The following is a 25,093-nucleotide window of genomic DNA, read 5'->3' on the forward strand; positions in this document are numbered from 1 at the left end:
TTTTTCTTGTTAGAGATAGAATTATGTTTGTTATTCTATCTTCTTGTGGGTTTTGTTGTAAGCATCTTACTTTCTTGCTTTTTCTGGTGTGTAGTTTCTCTCTTTGTGTTGAAGTTTTTCATCTGTTATCTTTTGTATGGTTAGATTAGTGGAAAGAGTTTTTAAATTTATTTTCCTGGATATTTTATGTATGTATATTTCAACTAGTTGTCCCCTTTTCCCTCCTCTCCCTTATCCCCTGGCCCTTCCCTTGCTTCTATTCCCACTCCTACCCACCTACTCCTACTTCAACACACTGACATTCCTCTAGATTGAAGAAACAAGCTTTCACAGGACCAAAGGTTTTTCCTCCTTTTGATGCTGGACAATGCCATCCTCTGCTACACACGTGTCTGGAGTGAAGGGTCCCTCCATGTGTACCCGTTGGTTGGTGCTTTAGATTTTGGAAGCTCTGGTTTTTCTTGTTAGTTGATATTGATATTCTTCCTATGGGGTTTCAAACCTCATCAGCCCCTTCAGTCTTTTCTTTAACTCCTCAGTTGGGATCCCTTTTTTTTCTGTCCAATGGCTAGATGCAACCATCCTCATCTATATCAGTAGGGCTCTGGAAAAGACTTTCAGGAGACACTCATATCTGGTTCCTCTTAGCAAGCACATCTTGGCATCAGCAATAGTGAGTAGGTTTTTGGGGGCTGCATATGGGATGGATACCCAGGTGGAGCTGTCTCTGGATAACCTGTTCTTCAGTCTCTGCTCCAGGTATTGTCACCATATTTCCTCCTGTGAATATTTTATTCCCCCTTCTAAGTAGGACTGAAGCATTCTCACTCTGGTCTTCCTTCTTCTTGAGCTTCATGTGGTCTGTCATGGAGAATTCTGTAGCACATCATCTTTTCAGATTAGTCACCTGCATTCCTCTTTCTCTCTGCTTCATCTTATGAAGGTCACAATTGCGTCAAGTTCTGTCTTCACAGCTTAGTGTATTTATTTACATATACATTATCAACCCTTCCATATTAAACAGATCATAATGCTAGTTCACTTTCACATAGAGTGGAGCCTGCTTGTACTGACTGTGAATCTACTTACTAAGAGTGATTCATTACTTTCTTTATAAAATTTGAAATTTGTGTAGTGAGCACCATACAAACTGCTAGTACATTAAACTTTGAGAAAAAATTAAAGCAAATTCTTTATATAGACTTGAGGCAGCTTTCCTTTTTGTACTAAATCAAATTTTGTTTCCTAAATAAGCAGAATTCTAGCTATGCATGTCTTAAAAATATATGGGAACTTTATGGGTCAGAGTTTTGACTGTGGCTTAGAAAGCCCATGCCTCACTTGATGGCTTGTCTTTATGCTGGAGATGGGGTCTACAAGTTCCCTCTCCCCGATGTAGGACATTTCTAGGGTTCCCCATTTGAGTCCTGAAAATCTCTCACCTCCCAGGTCTCTGGTATATTCTTGAGGGTCCTCTGTACCTCCTACCTCCCAAGGCTGCCTGTTTTCATTCTTTCTGCTGGCCCTCGGGGATTAAGTTAACTGCAGGGATGGAAATGGAGAAGATTGTGAGGAAAGAAGGTACAGGTAGAGAGCCAAATTGGGATATAGCTCAAGGGGAGGTTCCAAGGGCTGACACTCTGACTGAGGCTATGGAGTACTCACAAAAAGGGACTTCCCATTGAAAGACCCAAAAAGCAGCTGAAAGAATCAGATGCAGATATTTACACAAAAACAATGCACAGAAACTGCTGAACTGGAAGAAGCTGAGGAGAAGAGTGACCCTGTAGAAGGATCAGAATTCTCAATTAACTTGGACACCTGAAATCTCTCATATATTGAATCACTAACCAGGCACCATACACCAGCGTATATGAGGACTCCAACACATACATAGTAGATGCCTGCCAAGTCTGGATTCATTCAGAGAAGATACACCTATCCTTCAGGAGACCAAGGCTTCAGGGTGATTTCTGGTGGTGTGGATGGAGTAGGATATCTTCCTGAAGATGGGTGAGCTGGGTATGAATATTTATAGGATGTGGAACAGTTGGAGGGTAGAACAGGAAGGAAATAAAATCTGAAATATATATATTTCAGATACAGATATATATATATATATATATATATATATATATATATATATATATATATATATCAGGTACAAAGAAACTCATTGTGGCCCAGTATTGATCTAATGATATAATGAAGATGTAAATCATAAGAGTAAGTGCCTTTTAATATTCTTACTATGTTTAGTGTGTAGGCTTTCTTTGAATAAATATATCTTATGCTCAAATAAGATAAAATTTAAGTATTTCCTTCATGTGTTCTAGTAGGAATAGACAATAAACAATACAAGCTTGTTTTCAGAATTTCTGTAGACTAATGCATTGTACATTCACATACCACACAGATACACACACACACACACACACACACACACACACACACACACACACACACCCTAGCATGTAATCTTGGGAATGCAATTTTGACAAACAGAAAAAGTAAGTGTAGATAATGAAGTTTAGACCACCTATACCACAGTCTTTCAAATGCTATAATAGGTTTTGCCACTCATGAACTTTCTAGATTCTATATTATGAACAATATGGATTTGTCCAATATTGTCCATTCAATTGTAGTTGATTGTGCAAGAACAATATTAATTAGGTAATTTTATCAAACCATTCTGAGGAAAATAGCGATCAGCAATTGAACTTGAACTTGAACACCTGGGATCAATGGTGACTGATCTGTTTTTTGCTGGGATAGAGTCAATAAGAACAACGATGATATTTGCTCTCCTGTTTTTATTAAACACCCACACATCACAGGTAAGGACATAAGTGATGAAGCACAGCATTCCTGAAAGATGCTGTGAAGATGCAACTTGTATCCTGCAGGTTGTTATTCACAATATCAATATTTAACTTTCTGTTCAATTGGCTTTAATGGTAATGATGACTGAGTGAAATGAAGACATCTTACCTGTTGAAAAATCCTTCAAGGCTAGTCCTTTGAGTTCTCTGGCAGGTAATCTGTGGTAAACACCTTGAACATACATTGGTCCATAGTTGCACAATATTTTCTTCATCTAATTCAGACCTTGAGAACAGATGAATTCTTGGAGTCACTTTCTTCATTGGGATAAATCAAATTCTTATGTGGACAAAAAAAAACCTCACCTAATCAAATAAATAAACTACAGTTCAGTATTTAATGTGTCTTCTTGGGAATTTTTATTTTGTGAAGCATTTTAAATTGTTTGTTTCATTATAAATGTATGGGCCTTGACGTCAAGGTTATGATGTCAAATTTATAGACTAGAGAATTTTATCATAGTCAATAAAATTCTTATGAACAATAGTTTTCCAAATATAGAAAAAGTGTCATTTTACAGATAACATCACTGTAAAATTTTATTTTTAAAAGGAACCAGTCAGGGAAAAGTCTAGCAAGGAGGGAGGAGTTGGAGGAGTGAGAGAAATCATTGAATGGTTGATAGGGAGACAGCAGAGCAGCATGATTCCAGATTCAGGTGAACTTCATCGATTTTATCTTGCCTAGGTGCGCAGTTTAATCTTTATTAATTGGCAGTGAATTTATTGTATGAATGAATTGTGGATTGAGAATTTGACATATAAATCTAAGTGCTAAATAAAAAATAGAACCAGGTGTTCCATATAAATGAACACACCTTTCATCCTGTATCAATAACCACTGAAAAGACAATAGCATAAATATGAGACAGAATTAGTGCATTTAAGCTAGCATATGAAGAGAACCGTAAACAACAGAATCCTTTATAATATAACTATAATACAGTAGTAATGAAGAGTGAGGCGGGGAAGATCCTGGAAGATGGTGGTGGAACACATGTTTGAAGAATTACAATAGAATAAGAAAAGCACACTGTGCCTCCCCTGTGTCCCTAAGGGTTCCTCTCTGTATCTCACAATTTTTAAATAGAAAGCAAATTGGGAACCTGAGGCTGCTCTGCCCACTCTTTCTTTAATTATTTCATATTCCAGGTGGGAGTTTCAAAAACATAAAACATAAAATTACTTTCAAAAATAAACAGAAATCCATGTGTAAAATAACATTGAATGGTTGATAGTGAAAGAATAATGGAGAGGCTGAAAGTGGAGAACTGGCAATCTTGAATAGAGCTCTTTTTCTCCACACTTTCATGAACAACAACTGCTGGATCTATAACCAGCTGTAATGCACTATGAACATCTCTGTGTTTTGCATAGACAATTTTTTCAAACATCCATCCGAAATAACAAAGTAAAGGCCAGAATGTAAACAATGCAATGAAAGTCAAAGATGATCAGGTTTAATGACATTTCACCAGTAGTTTCCTCTTTATGAAACCCTGTAGGTAGGATGTTTTGCCTCTAAATGTCTAAAGTAACTTTCCAGGAAGAAATTAACTCCAGAAACCTGTATAGCCTATGAAAGAAATTAACACTTTCAGAGAATATTCTGGGCACTAGAATATGAAAGCCCCAGATTTAGCATTCACCTGGTGAATGCTGCAGAAATGAATAGAGAATAGGGATCAACACAGAAGTAATGTGTCTTCTGATGTCTTCATTGAATGCACATTTTTCCTAGCTGCGGAACCTTCCACTTGAATACTTGGAAGTAATTCTAAATCGTGAAAGGGAAAATGACAAACTAAAGTGAATAGTATGCATTAATCAAAAAGTATATCAATAATGTAAACTAACTCTTATATTGGAGATAGATAATCATATTTATATATCTACAGCTAACACTTTCCCAAATTTGTCTATATTACTAAATATGGTAATCTAAGAATGATGCATGTGTATGCATTTGCATGTATATGGTATGTATGCATATTCATTGTCTACTTGTAGATCTGTATTTATAAATAAGATATAGATATAACTGATATGTTCTCCTTTAATACCAATATCTGCAGAACCGGAGCCACATGCCCTACACAAATGCCATGGTGCATGAGGTTCAGAGATACAGCGACATTGTCCCAAACAATATAGTGCATGAAGTGACCAGTGACACTAAATTTAGAAACTACTTCATACCCAAAGTAAGCTTGTTTCTCTCTGCTACACTTCTGTGCTTTTCATGTTACCAGTTTCAGTGTGGTTCAAGTCTTCTCCATAACACTGTGCTTCCTGTTACTGCAGGTTCACAATTGGGAAAGCAATCCTAAGCAGGCAAGGACATGGGCATTTCCACATTTATTTTATCTTTGTTTTCCAATGACTTTTGTATGAAAATTGGTTGTTTATAATTTCAGATATATTTTCCAATTTGTGTTGAACTCAAAAAAGACATTTGGGAATTTTTATTATTGAAAGAAAAACCTACAAATAATTCAAAGTAGTTTATATGCATAATTCTTCAAGTTATGAAAAAGGCTATATCATACTTTGACTTACGTTTGGTGTATTTCAGTCATAATAAGTCACAATAATTTCCTTTCAATGCTATAACTTGTAAATAGTTTCTTAGTTTTACTGAATAATGAATATTCTTTTATTACTATTTTTAAAGCTACTGTTTAGAAATGATTTAATCATTATGTGACCTTACCTACCTAATCTCATATATTTTGCTAGTTATAGATGTTTCTTCTGAAACTAAATGCAAAATTCAAGGTGGCTTCTGGTGAACATTTTATCTGTAAATTTATTTTCATTTTTTGTACATTATCATTTAACTTATTAATGGCCCAAATGATGAATTTAATTAATCAGTAATTTGAACTGCTATTAATTTCTAAATTGATGAAAATGAGATGTGTATAGAAACATATCAGGATACTTGGGATATGTGTGCACCCAAATAATGGAAAGATTTTCAGAAACTCAAAATGTTAATTATACTATCAATTCATAATTCATCCAGACAATTGATGGGATTAGCATAAATATTATGAGGTAAAGATGACAGAATATCCCCGGCTCACAGCTCCCTGCTCCCAAACACAATGGGAGAGAGAGCTCACCACCCAGACAGATAGGGACTCCTGAGACTGCAGAGCAGTCTCCAGAGAGACCACCAATACTGCCCACGCCTGCACACATCCCTGGCCCAAGAGGAAACTGTATGAGGTCTCTGGGAACAGGAAGTTAGGGGCATTCAAGTGGCAGGTCCCCTAAGGTCCAAACACCACTCTGATCTGAATGGTCCTGGTCAACAGTTCCCTCCACCCAAATTTCATGGGAGGGAGAGCTAAAACTTCAGAGGGGCAGACATGCCTGGGAAGCCAAAAGAGACTACACTCTGCCCACATTTCTGACTCCAGAGGAAAACACCTAAGGCCATCTGGGACATGGTGCACCAGGGTACCGTGAAAAGGGGGGCAGACCCTTCTGGTTGCTGCCCTCACTGACAACTCAAAAGCAGCCCCACCCAGCAGTCACTTCAGCCTCGGGACCAGAGGTAAGACAAAATTTTCTGCTCCAAGTGACGTACATGGTGGACTCAGGACACATGCCCACATGAACAGCTGAAGACCAGTAGAAATGAAAAACTACACACCTGAAAGCAGAACACTCTGTTCCCGTAACTAGAAGAAACAAAACAGGAAAACAGGTCTACAGCACTCCTGACACACAGGCCTATAGGACAGTCTAGCCACTGTCAGAAATAGCAAAACAAGGTAACACCAGAGACAACCTGATGGCGAGAGGCAAGCACAGGAACCCAAGAAACAGAAACCAAGACTTCATGGCAACATCGGAGCCCAAATCTCCCACCAAAGCAAACACTGAATATCCAAACACACCAGAAAAGCAAGATCTTTATTTTAAATCACATTTGATCATGATGATGGAGGACTTCAAGAAAGACATAAAGGACTCCCTTGGAGAAATGGAGGAAAACATAAACAAGTAGAACCCTATAGAGAGGAATCATAAAAATCCCTGAAAGAATTCCAGGGAAACACAATCAAACATGTGAAGGAATTAAATACGGAAATAGAAGCAATAAAGTAAGCACAAAGGGAGACAACCCTGGATATAGAAAATTAAAGGAAGACACAAGGAGCTATAGATACAAGCATCACCAACAGAATACAAGAGATAGAAGAGAGAATCTCAGGAGCAGAAGATTCCATAGAAATCATGGACACAACTGTCAAAGATAATGTAAAACAGAAAAACCTACTGGTCCAAAACATACAGGAAATCCACGACACAATGAGCAGATCAAACCTAAGGATAATAGGTATAAAAGAGAGTGAAGACTCCCAGCTCAAAGGACCAGTAAATATCTTCAACAAAATCATAGAAGAAAACTCGCCTAACCTAAAGACAGAGATGCCCATAAACATACAAAAAGCCTACAGAACTCCAAATAGATTGGACCAGAAAAGAAACTACTCCCATCACATAATGTTCAAAGAACAAAATGCACAAAACCAAGAAAGAATATTAAAAGCAGTAAGGGAAAAAGGTCAAGTAACATATAAAGGCAGACCTATCAGAATCACACCAGACTACTCACCAGAGAATATGAAAGGCAGAAGATCCTGGACAGATGTCATACAGACCCCAAGACAACACAAATGCCAGCCCAGGTTACTGTATCCAGCAAAACTCTCAATTAACATAGATGGAGAAACCAAGATATTCCATGACAAAATCAAATTTACATCTTTCTACAAATCCAGCCCTACAGATGATAATAAATGGTATTACAACATGCACTTCTTAGCTTCATCATCTTATCTAGCTTTGGTGGATATATATATATATATATATATATATATATATATATATATATATATATATATATATATATATATGCCACATATGGGGCAGGCACTGAATGGCCATTCTTTTAGTCACTGCTTTAAACTTTGCCTCCATATCCCCTTCTATGGATATTTTTGCTCCCCCTTTTAAGAAGGAGTGAGAGCATACGCATTATGGCTATCCTTCTTCCTGAGCTTCCTGTGGTCTGTGAAATGCATCTTGGGTAATTCGAGAACTTGTGCTAATACCTACTTATCAATGAGTGAATACCACGTTTGTTTTTCTGTGATTGAATTACCTCACTCAGGATGATATTTTCTAGTTCATTCCATTTGCCTATGAACTTCATGAAGTCTTTGATTTTGATTACTGAGTAGCACACCATTATGTAGATGTACCACAATTTTTTAATTCATTCCACTATTAAAGGGCATCTAGGTTCTTTCCAGCCTCTGGCTATTATAAATAGGGCTGCTATGAACACAGTGGAGCATGTGTCTATGTTGTATGTTGCAGCATCTTTTGGGTATATGCCCAGCAGAGGTATAGTTGGCTCCTCACGTAGTGCAATGTCCAATTTTCTGAGAAACCTCCAGTTTGATTTCAAGAGTGGTTGTACCAGATGGCAGTCCCACAAAAATTGGAGGAGTATTCCTCTTTCTCCACATTCCTGCCAGCGTCTGCTATCACCTGAATTTTTCATCTTAGCCTTTCTGGCTGGTGTGATGTGGAATCTCAGGGTTGTTTGGATTTGCATTTCCCTGATGACTAAGGATGTTGAACATTTGTTTAGGTGCTTCTCAGTGATTCAATATTCCTCAGCTGAAAATATTTTGTTCAGCAGTGTACCCCATTTTAATAGGTTTATTTGGCTCTCTGGAGTCTAACTTCTTGAGTTTTTGTGTATTTTGGATATTTGCCCTCTATTAGATGTAGGATTGGTAAAGATCTTTTCACAATCTGTCATTTGCCATTTTGTCCTAATGACAATGTCCTTTGCCTTACAGAAGGTTTGCAGTTTTATGAAGTCCCATTTGTCTATTTCTTGATCTTAGAGCATAAGCCATTGGTGTTTTGTTTTGGAAATTTTTCTCAGTGCCCATGTGTTCAAACTCTTCCACAATTTTTCTTCTACAAGTTTATATCTGGTTTGATGTGGATATCTTTAATCCATTTCGACTTAAGCTCTGTAAGGATAAGAATGAATTGATTTGCATTCTTCTACATGCTGACCTCCAGTTGAACTAGCACCATTTGTTGAAAATGCTGTCTTTTTACCATTGGATGGTTTTAGCTCCTTTGTCGAAAGTAAAATGAACATAGGTCGGAGGGTTAATTTCTGGTTCTTCAATTCTATTCCACTGACCTGTCTGCATGTCTTTGACCAATACCATACAGTTTTTATGATTATTGCTCCTTAACACTGATTGAGGTCAGAATGGTGATTCCCAAAGAAGTTCTTTTATTGTCCAGTATAGTTTTTGCAATCCTGTTTTTTTAATTCCAAATGAATTCTCAAATTGCTCTATCTCTATAAAGAATTGTATAGGAATTTTGATGGGTATTGCATTGAATCTGTAGATTGCTTTTGGCAAAATGGCTATTTTTACTATATTAATTCTGACAACCATGAGAATGAGAGATCTTTCCATCTCCTAAGAACTTCTTCAATTTCTTTTTCAGAGACTTAAAGTTCTTGTCATACAGATATTTCTCTTGCTTTCTTAAAATTTACCAAGATATTTTATAGAATTTGGGACTATTGTGAAAGGTGTCATTTCTCTAACTTCTTTCTCAGCCTGTTCATCCTTTGAGTAGAGGAAGGCTATTGACTTGTTTGAATTAATTTTATACCCGGCACTTTGCCAAAGTTGTTTATCAGGATTAGTACTTCTCTCGTGGAACTTTGGGGTCACTTAAGTATACTATCCTATCATCTGCAAATAGTGACATTTTAATTTCTTCCCTTCCCAATTTGTATCCAGTTGACCTCCTTTTGTTGTCCGATTGCTATGGCTAGGACTTCGAGTACTATAGTGACTAAGTAGGGAGAGAACGGGCAGCCTTGTCTAGTCCCTGATTTTAGTGGGATTGCTTCAAGTTTGTCTCCATTTAGTTTGATGTTAGCTACTGTTTTGCTGTATATTGCTTTCACTGTGTTTATGTACAGGCCTTGATTTCCTGATTTTTCAGGACTTTTATCATGAAGGGGTGTTGAGTTTTGTCAAATGTTTTCTCATCATCTAATGAAATAACCATGTTGTTTTTTATCTTTGAGTTTGTTTATATAGAGGATCATGTTGATGGTTTCCATATATTAAGACATCCCTGCATCCCTGGGATGAAGCCTACTTGATCATGATGGATGATCGTTTTGATGTGTTCTTGGATTTTGTTTTCATGAATTTTATTGAGTAATTTTGCATCAATATTCATAAGGGAAATTGTTCTGAAGTTCTCTTTAATTTTTGTGTCTTTGTGGGATTTAGGGATAAGCATAACTGTGGCTTCATAGAAGGAATTTGGTAGTGCTCTGTTTCAATTTTGTGGAATAGTTTGGACAGTATTGGTATGAGGTCTTCTATGAAGTTCTGATAGAATTATGCAATAAACCCAGTCAGTCCTGGGCTCTTTTTGGTTTGAAGACTTTTAATAACTGCTTCTATTTCTTTAGGAGTTATGTGTTGGTTTAGATGGTTTATTTGTTCCTGATTTAACTTTGGTACCTGGTATCTGTCTAGAAAACTGTCCATTTCATCCAGATTTTCAAACTTTGTTGAATATAGACTTTTGTAGTAGGATCTGATGATTTTTTGAATGTCCACAGATTTTGATGTTATGTCTCCCTTTTCATTTTTGATTTTGTCAATTTTTATACACTTTCTATGACCTCTGGTTAGTCTGGCTAAGTGTTTATCTATCTTGTTGATTTTCTCAAAGTATCAGCTCCTTGTTTTGTTGATTATTAGTATAGACGTTTTTGTTTCTACTTGGTTGATTTAAGCCCTGAGTTTTATTATTTCCTGCCTTCTACTCCTCTTGGGTGTATTTGATCCTTTCTCTTCTAGAGTTTTTAGGTGTGCTGTCAAGCTGCTGATGTATGCTCTCTCCTGTTTCTTTTTGCAGGCACTCACTCAGAGCATTGAGTTTTCCTCTTAGCACTACTTTCATTTTGTACCATAAGTTTTAGTAACTAGTATCTTCATTTTCATTAAATTCTAAGAAGTCTTTAATTTCATTTTTTTCTTCCTTGACCAAGTTTTCATTGAGTAGAATGTTGTTCAACTTTGATGTAAATGTGGGCTTTTTTTCAATATTGTTGTTATTAAAGACTAGCCTTAGTCCGTGATGATCTGATAGGATTCATGGAATTATTTCTATCTTCCTATATCTCTTGAGGCCTGTTTTGTGACCAATTATATGGTCAATTTTGTAGAAGGTACCATGAAGTGCTGAGAAGAAGGTACATTCTTTTGTTTTAGGATGGAATTTCCTATAAATGTCTGTTAAATCCATTTGTTTCATAACTTCTGTTTGTTTCTCTACATCTCTGTATAATTTCTGTTTCTATTATCTCTCCTTTGAAGAGAATGGGGTGTTGCAATCTCCTACTATTATTGTGGGAGGTGCACTATGAGTTGTGAACTTTAGTAAGGTTTCTTTTATGAATGTAGGTTCCCTTGCATTTGGAGCATAGGTATTTATGATTGAGAGTTCATCTTGGTGGATTTTTCCTCTGATGCATATGAAGTGTCCTTCCTTATCTTTTTTGACGACTTTTGCTTGAACGTTAATTTTAATCAATATTAGAATGGCAACTCCAGCTTGTTTCTTCAGGCCATTTGCTTGGAAAGTTGTTTTCCAGCCTTTTACTCTGAGGTAGTGACTGTCTTTGTCTCTAAGGTGTTTCCTGTATGCAGCAAAATGCTGTGTCCTCTTCACATTTCCAGTCTCTTATGGGGAATTGAGTCCATTGGTGTTGAGAGATATTAAGGAATACTGATTGTTACTTCCTGTTATTTTCATTGTTGTAAGTTGAATTATGTTTGTGTCCCTATTCCTTTGTTTCATTTCAAGGAGATTACATTCTTGCTTTTTGTACAGTGTAGTTTCTCTCCTTGTTTTGGAGTTTTCCATCTGTTATCCTTTTTGAGCTGCATTTGTAGAAAGATATTGTATAAATTTGGTTTTGTCATGGAATATCTTGGTTTCTCAATCTATGTTAATTGAGAGTTTTGCTAGATATAGTAGGCTTGACTGGCCTTTTTGTTCTCTTAGTGTCTGTATGACATCTGTCCAGGATCATCTGACTTTCACAGTCTCTGGTGAGAAGTTTGGTATAATTCTTATAGGTCTGCCTTTATATATCACTTGACATTTTTTTCCTTACTGCTTTTAATATTTTTTCTTTGTTTTGTGCATTTGGTGCTTTTACTATTATGTGATGGGAGGGATTTCTCTTCTGGGCCAATCTATTTGGAGTTCTGTAGGCTTCTTTTATGTTTATGGGTATCTTTTTCTTTAGGTTAGGGAAGTTTTCTTCTATAATTTTGTTGAATATAATTACTGGCCCTTTAAGTTGTGAGTCTTCACTCTCTTCTATACCTATTATCTTTAGGTTTGATCTTCTCATTGCATCCTGGATTTCCTGGATGTTTTGGGTTAGGAGGGTTTTGCATTTTATATTATCTTTTATGGTTTTGTTGATGTTTTCTATGATATCTTCTGCCCATGAGATTCTCTCTTCTATCTCTTGTATTCTGTTGGTAATGCTTGTATCTATGACTCCCAGTCTCTTCCTTGGGTTTTCTATAATTAGGGTTGTCTCCCCTTGTCCTTCCTTTATTGTTTGCATTTCCACTTTTAAATCCTGGATGGTTTTGTTCAATTCCTTCACCTGTTTATTTGTGTTTTCCTTTAATTATTTCAGGGATTTTTGTACTTCCTCTTTAAGGGCTTCTACTTGCTTACTTGTGTTGTCCTGCATTTCTTAAAGGAGTTATTTATGTCCTTCTTAAAGTCATCCTTCATTACCATAAAATGTGATTTTAAACCTAAATCTTACTTTTCCAGTGTGTTTGGATATCCAGTATTTTCTCTGGTGGGAGAACTGGGCTTTGATGATGCCAAGTAGTCTTGGTTTCTGTTGCTTAGTTTTCTGTGCTTACATCTCACCATTGGGTTGTCTTTCGGCTTAGCTTGTCTTGCTGTTTCTAACAGTGATTTGACCCTCCTGTAAGCCTCTGTGTCAGCACTCCTGTAGATCCTTTTTCCTGTTTTCTTTCAGCTATTTCTTGGAACAGGTGCTCTGCTCTTCTGACAATCTTTTAGCTCTCAGCATAGGCAGTAATCAGATGGATCCTGCCCCTGACTGCCCTTTGGTCCTTGTGCCCTGGGGGCACAGCTGGCACTAGGTGATCCCCTCCTGGGTAGGGAATATGGCAGAGGATAGTCTCCTCTGATTTCTCAGGACTGTCTGCAATTCTGAGAATCCACCTCTCTCCCTCACAGCATTTGGGTGCAGGGAGCTGTTTGACCAGTTCAGTTCTGTTATGTGTGCAGACAAGAATCGCAGGTACTAACAACTGACTATTCCTATATTCTTGTATCCATAGGCACTATGCAGTTTTATCTTGGACCAGGGATGTGGGAAAAGGTGGGCCAAAGTGGCAGTCTGTCCTACAGTCTCGGGGTTGTCTGCATTTCTGTGTGTTCAGTGTCTTCCTCATGGGATTTGGGTGCAGGGAGTTGTAGGGAAGACAGTTCAGTTCTAAGCATAGCCAGAAAGAGGAAGTGCCTTGTCCCAGAGGACTTATGTCTCTGTGTGTCCTGAGTCTACCAGGCAGGTCACTTGGAGGAGAAAAGTGGGTCTTACCTCTACTCTCAGGTGTGTAGGCACTCCTGGTGGCTGTCTTTTAGCTCTCAGCAAAGGCAGTAATCAGAAAGGTCCTGCTCCTAACTGTATCCAGCAAGCACAGCTGTCATTACATGATTCCCTCTTGGGTGGGGAATGTGGGCAGAGAGTAGTCTCCTCTGATTTCTCAGAAGTGTCTTCAGTTCTGTAGGTTCAGCTCTCTTCCCAGAGGGATTTGAGTGCAGGGAACTATTTGACCGGTTCATTTCAGTTCTGGGCACTGACCAGAACCACAGGTATCTGCAGCTGACTGTTCCTATATTCCTGTGTCCAGGGGCACTATGCAGTTTCCTCTTGGACCAGCGATGTTGGCAAAAGTGGACAGAAGTGGCAATCTGTTTTGAGGTCTCAGGATGGTCTGCACTTCTGGGTGTTCAACTCTCTTACCCACAGTCATATCTGTCACATCCACTCATCACCAATACTTAATAAATCACATCAGAAAGCTGAGGGCAAAAGCGGTATAAGGAATCAGTTATCACCAGTCCATCCTCAATGAGATGTAATAACATCAGAGAATAATGACACTGTTCTTGTTCCCTGACCATAAAAGGTACCTAGCTTAGCTAAAAGTGTACCTTTCTGAACTTCACATTGTTCTCTAAGATGTTTTACGTTGGAGACAGTAGTAAAAATCTCAACCAAGCTTAACTAAATTATTTTTCCCAAAGTCTTCTAAGGGTGGTAGTCATTGTTCACAATCTAAATCTCTAAGTTCTTCTCGAAGGTGGTGATAGAATCATAATCTTCTCCAGTAATAGTGCCAAAAATAAATCAATCACTAATATTGTGAATGCCACCAAGATTTCCCAGTAAGGGAATGGAAGCCCACTTAAAGCTTTCATATAACTCTTAAATTAAGAGTGCAACAGAGTAGAACTCCGTAACAGCATGAAGTTCATGGGACACATAGTTCTTAGGGCTGTGACACACAAAGACCCTCCCATAGTGCTATGGTAACCCATGGAATGAATTACATACATTCTAAAGCCATTTGTCATTCTCCTGCTTGACCCTTGGCAGAGCTGTTTGGTTGTAAAATCATATAATGTATCCAACAAGCCTGATAGCATACCTGAAAACTCTATAACAAAAAGAAGCAAATACACCCAAGAGAAGTTGAATGCAGAAAATAATCAAACTCACAGCTGAAATCAATCATGTTGAAACAAATAGAATTATACAAAGAATCAAGAAAACCAGGAGTTAGTTCTTTGAGAAAATCAACAAGATAGATAAATGCTTAGCCAGACTAACCAGAGGGAACAGAGAGTATATACAAATTAACAAAATCAGAAATGAAAAGGGAGACATAACAGAAACTGAGAAAATTCAAAAAATTACCAGATTCTACTACCAAAGCCTATACTCAACAAAACTGGAAAATCTGGATGAAATGGACAATTCTACAGACAGATACCAGGTACCAAAATTTAATCAGGATCAGATAAACAATCCAAATAGTCCCATAACCCCTAAAGAAGTAGAAGAAATCATTAAAAGTCTGCCAACAGATTGGTTGGTTGTTTCGTCCCTGAAGCTCTAAGAGGTCTAGTTAGTTGATATTGTTGTTCTTCCTTTGGGGTTGCAAACCACTTCAACTCCTCCAGTCTTTTCTCTAACTCCTCCATTGGAGTCTCTGTGCTCAGTCCAATGGTTTGCTGCAAGCATCATCAACTGTATTAGTAAGGATATAGCAGAGCCTCTCAGGAGACATCTAGATCAGGCTCCTGTTAGCAAGCACTTCTTGGCATCAGCAATAGTGACTAGATTCGGTGGATGAAGAATTGAGTTGGAATTTTGATGGGGATTGAATTGAATCTGTAGATTGCTTTCAGCAAGATGAGCATTTTCATTATTTTAATCCTGCCAATCCATGGGCATGGGAAATATTTTCATTTTCTAAGATCTTCAACTTTTTTCTTTAGAGACTTGAAGCTCTTGTCATACAGATCTTTCACTTGCTTGGTTAGAAACACACCAAGGTATTTTATATTATTTGTGAATATTGAAAAGGGTGTCATTTTCCTAATTTCTTCCTCAGTCTGTTTATCCTTTGAGTAGAGGAAGATTACTCATTTGTTTGAGTTAATTTTATATGTAACTCCTTTGCTGAAGTTGTTTATCAGGTTTAGCATTCCTCTTTTGGGAGTTTTGGAGTCACTTATGTATACTATCATATCATCTGCACAAAATGATACTTTGACCTCTTCCTTTCTAATTTTTATCCCTTTGAACTCTTTTTGTTGTCTAATTGTTCTTGCTACGACTTCAAGTACTATATTGAAAATGGAGAGATTGAGTGGGTAGCCTTGGCTAGTCCCTAATTTTAGTGGGAGTACTTCAAGTTTCCTTCCACTTAGTTTTATGTTGGAATGTATCTGTAGTTAATACAGTGTAATGTATCTGTAGTTCAAGAAAATATAAACAAATATCCTCTGCCATCTTTATCAGTAGCATTTATTCTTTGGTGAAATGATCCACAATGGGGAAACTACATTTGTGCTAATAAGAATACATAGTTCCACAACTCAGCATAAAATGTACATGAAGCATATATTGTTATTTCTGATTAAAAACAATGAAATTGTTTTAGATAGAACATTATCAACATAACTTAACCATGCATACCCTAACTAAGATGCAAATGTATAAATTTGTATTTACCCTTGGTTTTCCTCAGCTCTTCCACTAGGCACTGTGCTTCCTCTTGAACATGGTCTTCAATGTTCCTTTTTCCCATTCCCAAGTTCTGAAGGGTCATAATTATGAATTGTCTTATCTCTTTCTATCTGTTTCCATTGCTAAAAACAATGCCTAAAGAAATGAGAAGATACTAGAAATAGATGCTAGGGACAGATGAAAGTGGAAGCCATAGAGGGGATGCACTGTACATAAGAAGGAAGTCCACCCCTTTCTTTCAATCTTATATCTCACTGTAAACATGGTACAACACACATATGAATATGTACACTTACTTACCAAAACATTTAAAAGCTTTTTCAACCATTGGAAAGCTTCCTCTACCAGAAAACTCCTCCCCATGATCAATCAGAGTTTCCTTCACTGCTTCATATCCATGCAATATGACAGTGGGCTGTGAGCCCAAATACAGAGTGAACACAGGGCCATAGGCTTTTGAGAACTGGAAATAGGAAAGAAAATGCAAATACTAGCAAACATATGTTACCTTAATCTACACAGTGTAAACCTCATTCACACTAATATTGTCTTTGCATTTAAATCTTTTTTATTTAGGCAAACTCATCTTAAAATAGTTCTGAATCCTATATATAATATTATGGTAGCTCTTGGTTATTAATGCCTGCAGTGACCATGTCATGGTTTGGGGTTCAAGCAGTTGTTATACAAAGATTACAATGAATTTTCATGAAAAAACATTTAGCAGGACACTAGGCACCAGAGCTCCCCACAGCAGCATGTGTCCCAACTTTCTTAGTGCCTATCCTTTCAAACTATAATTACTCTGCTCATTCTCCGCACTTTGATTTTAGCTTCTAACTTGAGCAGAAATTTTCTGCTCAACCAGAAACCACCCTTGTCTACAGAAGTCCAGACAATATCTTGGGTAGAGATCTCCTGCTCAATGACCATCCAGGCCAGAGAAGCAAAGATGAAACAGAAGCCAAGAAACACAACACCCATATAACTAAATTTAATTTACACATTTAATGCTAAATATAAAACTTCTGATACAATATTTACAGGTTTAAAACAACTATAGACGATATCATATGGGACCATAAAGGACCAAGCATAGTCAAAGAATTCTTAAGGAGTAAAAATACTGTTATGGTATAACAGTACCACACTTCAAATTATACTACAGAACTATAGTAGCATGAACAGTTTGATACTCACATGAAACAGACAAGTAGACTAATGGAGTAGACAAAATGATGCAGAAATAAATTAGCAAAATTAGGTCCAATTAATGTTTGTAGTGTAAATTTTTAAGTTGGCCCAAATGATTCTATTGATCAGTCAATATTTGACTTACTGCTACCACAAACACAAAAATGGACACCTCAGAAGCTGCACCACAGGTATACAGTATTTCCTGAAAAACTGGTCCCTTATGTGGCAGCATTCTTAACTCCATATTAAGCCTTGCATGAACCAAAAATGGATATGAACATCACTAAATCTACAGAATGATTGGCCTAGTTTTGGATTTCTTGTGTTACTCCATGTCCATTAGTATATTTAGATAAATTAGGCATTAGTTCTCTAGAGTCCAGTGTCAAGTAGATAACCTCAATAAAGATATATGTCTAAAAGTGTACCCGACTTATTGAATAAAATGTTACTCACTATTGATCCCCAACCAAAACTAATGGGAAAACTGTTTTTAAAATGGATAACAAATATTCATAAATTTTCTAGTTTGAATGGATTTTTTATTTACAAAATGTATTGAGCTAGAGCTCCATTTCCAACCTATAGTTCAGTAGCATTCCTGGAGGCCTGAAAGCATCAGGGACAAGTATTTGGGCCCCTCCCTCACAAACTGTGCCTTCCATGTTTCATATGTTCATCACCTATGAGGTATGTCCTGTCCCCTGAGCTCTTCCTACTTTTCTGGAGACCTACATGCACCCAGGGATAATTTGGTAGGAACCTGCCCAAGACTGCTTGCCTCCACGGGCCACGCAGCAAAAGCAAACTGAATGTTATCCCCTGTGTTCCATTTTCCTCCTGTATCTCCATTCTCTGAGACTTCATGCAGTGGGGAAAATCAGGTAAAAATTCCCTTTCTCAAGTTCCCTGCAAACCAATACCTTCTAAATCATACAAAAGGGTCCTAAACTGCACATGGTCTCCTGTATTCCATTGTGCAAACTCTGCCTGAATTCCTGGAGGCCTGCCAGTAACTGGGACAGTCACTTTGGTAAAAGGCAGCTCAAGAACAAAATTAACAAAAACCTGGGCAAAATGGCACCACCAGAACCTAGGTATCCTACTCCAGCAAGCCCCATATATGTTAACAAAGTTAAAGCACGAGAAAATAACCTTAAATCCAATAGAGATTATAAAGGCCTTTAAAGCGGAAATGAATAAAACTGTTCAAGACCTCAAAAATGGGAATAAGGCAATAAATAAATAAATAAATAAGTAAATAAATAAGCAAACAATAAATACATAACAAACAACAACAACAAAACACTGACAAAAAATACACAAATATAAAAATCCTGGAGATAAAACAATTAGGTAAGAGAACAGGAGCTACAAATTAAAAGATATCAAAGAAATGATCAGTCACAGGCATAAAAAGGTATGATAGAATAAATCAATTCATCTGTCAAAGAATATGATAAATATAAAAAGTTTCTGACACAAGACATTCAGAAACTCTGGAACAGTATGAAAGACCAAACCAAAGAATGAAAGAAGTTGAAGAAGATTGCCAACTACATGCCCAGAAAGTATTTTCAGTCAAATCATAGAAGAAAATTTCTCCCAAGCTAAAGAAAGATATGCCTATAAACATATGCAAAGCTTATAAAATTCCAAATAGATTGGGCCAGAAAAGAAAATATTTCCACCGTATATTAATCAAAACATAAAACCTAAAGAACAAACAAAGAATGTTTAAATATCCAAGGAAGAAATACCAAGTAACATGCAAAGCGAGACCTAACAAAATTACACTGATTTCTCAATAGAGACCCTAAAATTGAAATGATCCCAGACAAATGTCTTGTAGAATCTGTGAAACCACCAATACCAACCTAAACTACTATACACTGAAAAATTCAAATTCACCACAGATGGAGAAAATAAGATATTTCACGTCAAAACCAAGTTTAGAACAATATCTTTCAACAAATCTAGCCGTATAGAAGATACTGGAAGGAAAACTTTAACTCAAGGCTGTTGACTATACCCAAGAAAACACAAGAAATAAATAATTCCTCACAAACAAAATCAAAACAAGGTGTACACACACACACAAACACACACACATACACACACACACATACACACACACCACCATCATGAAAATAATAGGTATTTATAATCATTGGTTATTAATATCAGTCAAAATGCAGTTTCTGGCTGTGACTTGAACTTTTCTGATTCTGGTCCACAGCTCCATGCTCCAAAGTTCTATGGGAGAGAGACCTGAACACTAGGAAGTTCGGGCAGTCCTGAGACTGCAGGGCAGGACAGACTACTGCCACTTCTGCCAACCTGTGTCTTCATCCCTGGCCCAAAAGGAAACTGCATAGTGCCTGTGGACACAGGAATATAGGAGTAGTCAGCTGCAGGAGCCCCGAGGTCCAGATCTGTGCCCAGATCTGAACTGAACAGGTCAAACAGCTCCTGGCATCCAAATCCCTTGGGGGTAAAGAGTTAGACCCTCAGAAGTGTATACACTCCTGAAAAACCAGAAAAGACTACTCTCTGCCCATATTCTGGACTCAAGAGGAAAATGCATAGTGCCATCTGTGCCCCTGCGAACAGGGACCTAGGAGCAGTAGAGGCAGTTGCTGCCTTCACCCTGAGCTGAAAGTCAGCTGCCAGGAGCGATTATATGCCCAAAAGCAGAGGTAAGGCCAACTGTTTTGCTACAAGTGACATGCCTGGTAAACTCAGGACACAAAACGGCAGAAGTCCTCTGGGTCTGGGCACTTCTGGTTTCTGGCTGTGGCCAGAACTTTTCTGATCCCAACCCACAGGTCCCTGCTCCCAAAACCCATGGGAGAGAGAACTGAACACCCAGAAGTGCGGGCAATCCTGAGACTGCAGGGCAGGACAGACTGCAACTTCTACCCACCTTTGCCCACATCCCAGGCCCAAGAAGAAACTGCATAGTGCCTCTGAACACAGGAATATAGGAGCAGTCAGCTATAGGAGCCCCAACGTCCAGATCTGAACTAAACCAGTCAAACAGTCACCTATACCCAAATCCCATGTGATAGGGGGAGATAGATACTCCTGAAAAACCAGAGGAGAATACTCTCTCCACATCAAACCATATACACTCAAATTAATAGAAGAAAAAGTGGGGAAGAATCTCGAACTCATGGACACTGGGGAAACGTTCCTGAACAGAACACCGATTGCTTATGACCTAAGATCAAGAATTGACAAATGGAACCTTAAAATTTGCAAAGCTTTTGTAAAGCAAAGGGCACTGTCATTAGGACAAAACAGCAACCAACAGATTGGGAAAAGATCTTTATCAATCATACATCTGATAGAGGGCTAATATCGAAAATATACAAAGAACTCAAGAAGTTAGACGCCAGAGAGTCAAATAACACTATTAAGAAGTGGGTTACAGAGCTAAACAAAGAATTCACGGTTAAGGAATATGGAATGGCTGATATGCACCTAAAGAAAAGTTCAACATCCTTACTCATCAGGAAAATGCAAATCAAAACAATCCTGAGATTCCACCTCTCACCAGTCAGAATGGCTAAGATCCGAAACTCAGGCACCAGCACATGCTGACAAGAATGTGGAGAAAGAGGAACACTCCTCTTTGGTGGAATTTCAAAGTGGTACAACCTCTCTGGAAATCAGTCTGGAGTTTCCTCAGAAAATTGGACATTGCACTACCTGAGGACCCAGCTGTACCTCTCCTGGGCATATATCCAAAAGATGCTCTGACATTTAACAAGGACACATGCTCCACTATGTTCATATCAGACTTATTTATAATAGCCCAAAGCTGGAAAGACCCCAGATGCCCTTCAACGGAGGAATGGATACAGAAAGCATGTTACATCTTCACAGTGGAGTACTACTGAGCTATCAAAACAATGACTCCATGAAAAACATAGGCAAATGGATGGAACTAGAAAATATCATTTTGAGTGAAGTAACCAATCTCACACACACACACACACACACACACACACACACACAAAGCCACACGCATGGTAGTCACTCATTGATAAGTGTATATTTGCCCAAATACTCGAATTACCCAAAATGCAATGCATAGACCACATGAAACTCAAGAAGGATGAACAAAAAGGGATGCTTCATTCCTTCTTAAAAAGGGCAACAAAAATTTCCATAGTAGGGGATATGGAGGCAAAGTTTAGAGCAGAGACTGAAGGAATGGTCATTCAGAACCTACCCCACATATAGCCCATATATATACATCCACCAAAACAAGATTAGATAGATGAAACTAAGAAGTGCAGGCTGACAGGAACCAGATATAGATCTCTCCTGACAGACACAGCCAGAACATGTCAAATACAGAGGCGAATGCTGGCAGCAAACCACGGAACTGAGAATGGGACCCTTGTTGAAGGAATTAGAGAAAGGATTGAAAGAGCTGAGGATTGGGGCTTGAGACCCCAAAAGAATAACAATGCCAACCAACCAGAGCTTCCAGGAACTAAACTACTACCCAAAGACCAAACATGGACTGACCTTGGGCTCCAACTGCATATGTATCTGTGAATACCCTTGTTGGGGCAAAAGTGGAAGGGGAAGCCTTTGGTCCTGCCAAGGTTGGATCCTGAGCTTAGGGGATAGTTTGTGAAGGGTAGGGAGAGATGGATGGGAAGAGGAACACCCTTATAGAAAGGGACAGGTAGGGTTTAGGGGGCCTGATGAACAGGAAACCAGGAAAGGGAATAACATTTGAAATGTAAATAAGAAATACCCAATTTAATAATGATTGAAAAAAATAAAAAGAAAAAAGAAAATAGGGAATTGATATACTTCAAGATTCTGTTATACCTCTCCAGAGAGCTCTATCACACCACAAGGTAGCTTGTTCAACTCTATTCATAGCTGGTTTGTTTATAATAGTCAGAAACTAGAAACAACCTAGATATTTCTCAACTGAAGAATAGATGAAGAAAACATGATACATTTATAGCATAGAGTATTACTCAGTTGTTTAAAAAATGACATCATGAAATTTGCAGAAAAAATGAGTGGAGGAAGAACAAAGAATCATCATCAGTGAAATAACTCAGACACCAAAATGCAAAAATGGTATCTACTCCCAAAACATGTCAAATACATGGGTGAATTCTAGCAGCAAACCTTTGAACTGCTATCGGGACTCCCGTTGGAGGAATTAAAGAAGGATTGAAAGAGCTGGAGTGACTTGCAACTCCATAAGAACAACAGTGCCAACAAACCACATCTCCCAGGAACTAAACCACTGTCCAAAGATATACCTGGACTGACCCATGGGTCTAGCTGCATATGTAGCAGAGGATGGCCTTGTTGGGCCTTCTGCCCAATGGAAGGAGAAACCCTTGGTGCTGCCAAGGTTGGACCTCCAGTGTAGAGGAATGTCTGAGGGGAGTGTGAAAGTAGGGGGTGGATGGGGAGAATAACGCCCTCATAGAAGAAGGGGAGGGGTATGGGATTGGGGGGTCATATCCAGGAAACTGGGAAAGGGAATAACATTTGAAATGTAAATAAAGAAATATCCAATTAAAATACATCATAATTTTATTGTTGTTATAGTGTAGATGAAATCAGGGAAAATGCAAGCAATTTATGGTATGTAATTTATAATTTGAAAAAGCACTTTTGGTTGTGAGCCTCACCTTTAACGGCTGAGCCATCTCTCCAGCCCAACTTCCCAAACTTGTTCTCTGTCTTCTGCATATGCACTGTGACACATGCACACACCTGCACACATATGCAACACAAATAAAACCAATAAATAAAAAGCAAATTTAGCAAGGACATGGAAAATTTTCAGTAATTACTGAAAACACAATGAAGGGTAGACTTCAAGTGTTGTAGACCCACCCGGTCTACGCCTAGGGATATGAAAGAGGAATGTGTGTGTGGGAGAGGTGGCTCTGCAGTAAGAGCATTTGTTGCTGTTGCAGAGAAACTGGGTTGGTTTCACCCACACACAGTTCATAGCTGTCTTTAACTTCAGTTTCAGGGCTTCTGACATCCTCTTTTTACTGCCTTGGGCACTGGACATGCAAGTGGTTCACAGACATTACATGCAAGCAAAATACTAATATTTAAAATAGATATTAAAAACTCCTATAAAACTAGTGTATAATTGAGTTGCCATACTTGAAATAGGTAAATGGTATCATATGTGAATCACATCTCAATAAATCTGCATTACATATGAAAAAAGCACTTTTTGTTATAAATATGCATTCTCCCATCTTGTGTGAGAAATACTACTACTTATAAAGCCTAAAATGTCCCTCTTTTTTGAACTAAGTTCATAATTAACCATTGACTCACTTTGGTCTGCTCAGATGTAATCACCAGTAGGAGAAAAACTAACTGATTCTCTGATTCTATTAGTAATTTTACTAATACATTCAAGTTAAACATTTCCAAATTGGTAAAGAAAAGTATAGACATTGAAAAAATTCACTTCTAAATTTTGTAGGTACATATGTTTATTTCACTTAAAGAAAAGGACACCTACGATACACATCTTTCAATTCAAATTGTTATTTTAATTCGTATGATTGATTATATTTCTACAAATTTATTGTGCAACAGTGGAAATTTACATGATACCTCATAATGCTTTCAAATGTTAAACTGGTAACAATAGTAAACAGAAAAAGAAATTAAAACAGGACAGTCTAATATAATATTGTGGACAACATGCAAGAAGAGCTGCAGTGAGCAAGTGAGCTCTTGCATCCTTGAAAGACATGAACCCCGAGACTTTGTTCCAGGATTGTTTTTTCCTACTGATGTGCCTTTTCTTCTTTGTCATTAGAACAATACTCGTTCATTTGGCTTGGAGTAAGTGAACACTAGAAGACTCTCACTGCCAATAGCCTAGTATGATTACTATCTAGGTGAGAATCCAATCTGTTGGGCAAGTTCCTTGAAGAATAACAGGAAGATGAAAATTCTTGAAATAAAGATCTTTAGACAAATTAATGATTTTATAGAATTTCTGATTTGGTTTAAGTAGTTTTAAGAAGCTAGTTTGATGTAAATAATTTTGAGAATTTTGAGAAGCTCATAAAACATTTAAAGTCAAAAGCAGAATATGTCCCCTCATCGCAGACTAGCAAGAGCTGCATAAGTAACACAAAGGAATATAGTGAGCATTAGTGCATTAATAGTATGCAATTGTAATAGAAAGAAAACAGGCCTGGAACACATTAATGATGAAGAAAAACATTCTAGGTCAGGACCAAGGATGAGGCCACTTGTAAAACTATTGCTTTGAATTTAAAATGACCTTGTAGAATGAAACACTTCTGTGAACTTACAATCTACATTCTGCTGCAACTTCCTCTTGTAGGGCAATTATTTTCTTACATAGAGAAATTTCTGTCAAAAAGGCTATAAAAGCTGAAAGCAAATATAAAGTTTCAGTGTTCTCCTTGACTGATTCATCTGGTGTGTGTTTGTCTGTCTGTTTGCCTGGCTTTCTTTCTTTTCCTTTTTCCCC

At 37.7% G+C, this 25,093-nt stretch overlaps 1 long non-coding RNA gene across 1 annotated transcript in view; it reads right to left on the bottom strand.

Moving 5' to 3' along the window:
* Cypl1 (cytochrome P450 like 1) overlaps nt 1-25,093 on the bottom strand; it is a 40,162-nt gene that overhangs the window by 9,771 nt on the left and 5,298 nt on the right. The window contains 2 exon segments of the long non-coding RNA NR_190621.1: nt 2,995-3,111; nt 16,666-16,828. This is a non-coding gene — a long non-coding RNA (cytochrome P450 like 1).

The sequence above is a fragment of the Rattus norvegicus genome, chromosome 1 (assembly GCF_021556685.1).
Source record: "Rattus norvegicus strain SHRSP/BbbUtx chromosome 1, alternate assembly SHRSP_T2T, whole genome shotgun sequence".
NCBI classification, from domain to species: domain Eukaryota; kingdom Metazoa; phylum Chordata; class Mammalia; order Rodentia; family Muridae; genus Rattus; species Rattus norvegicus.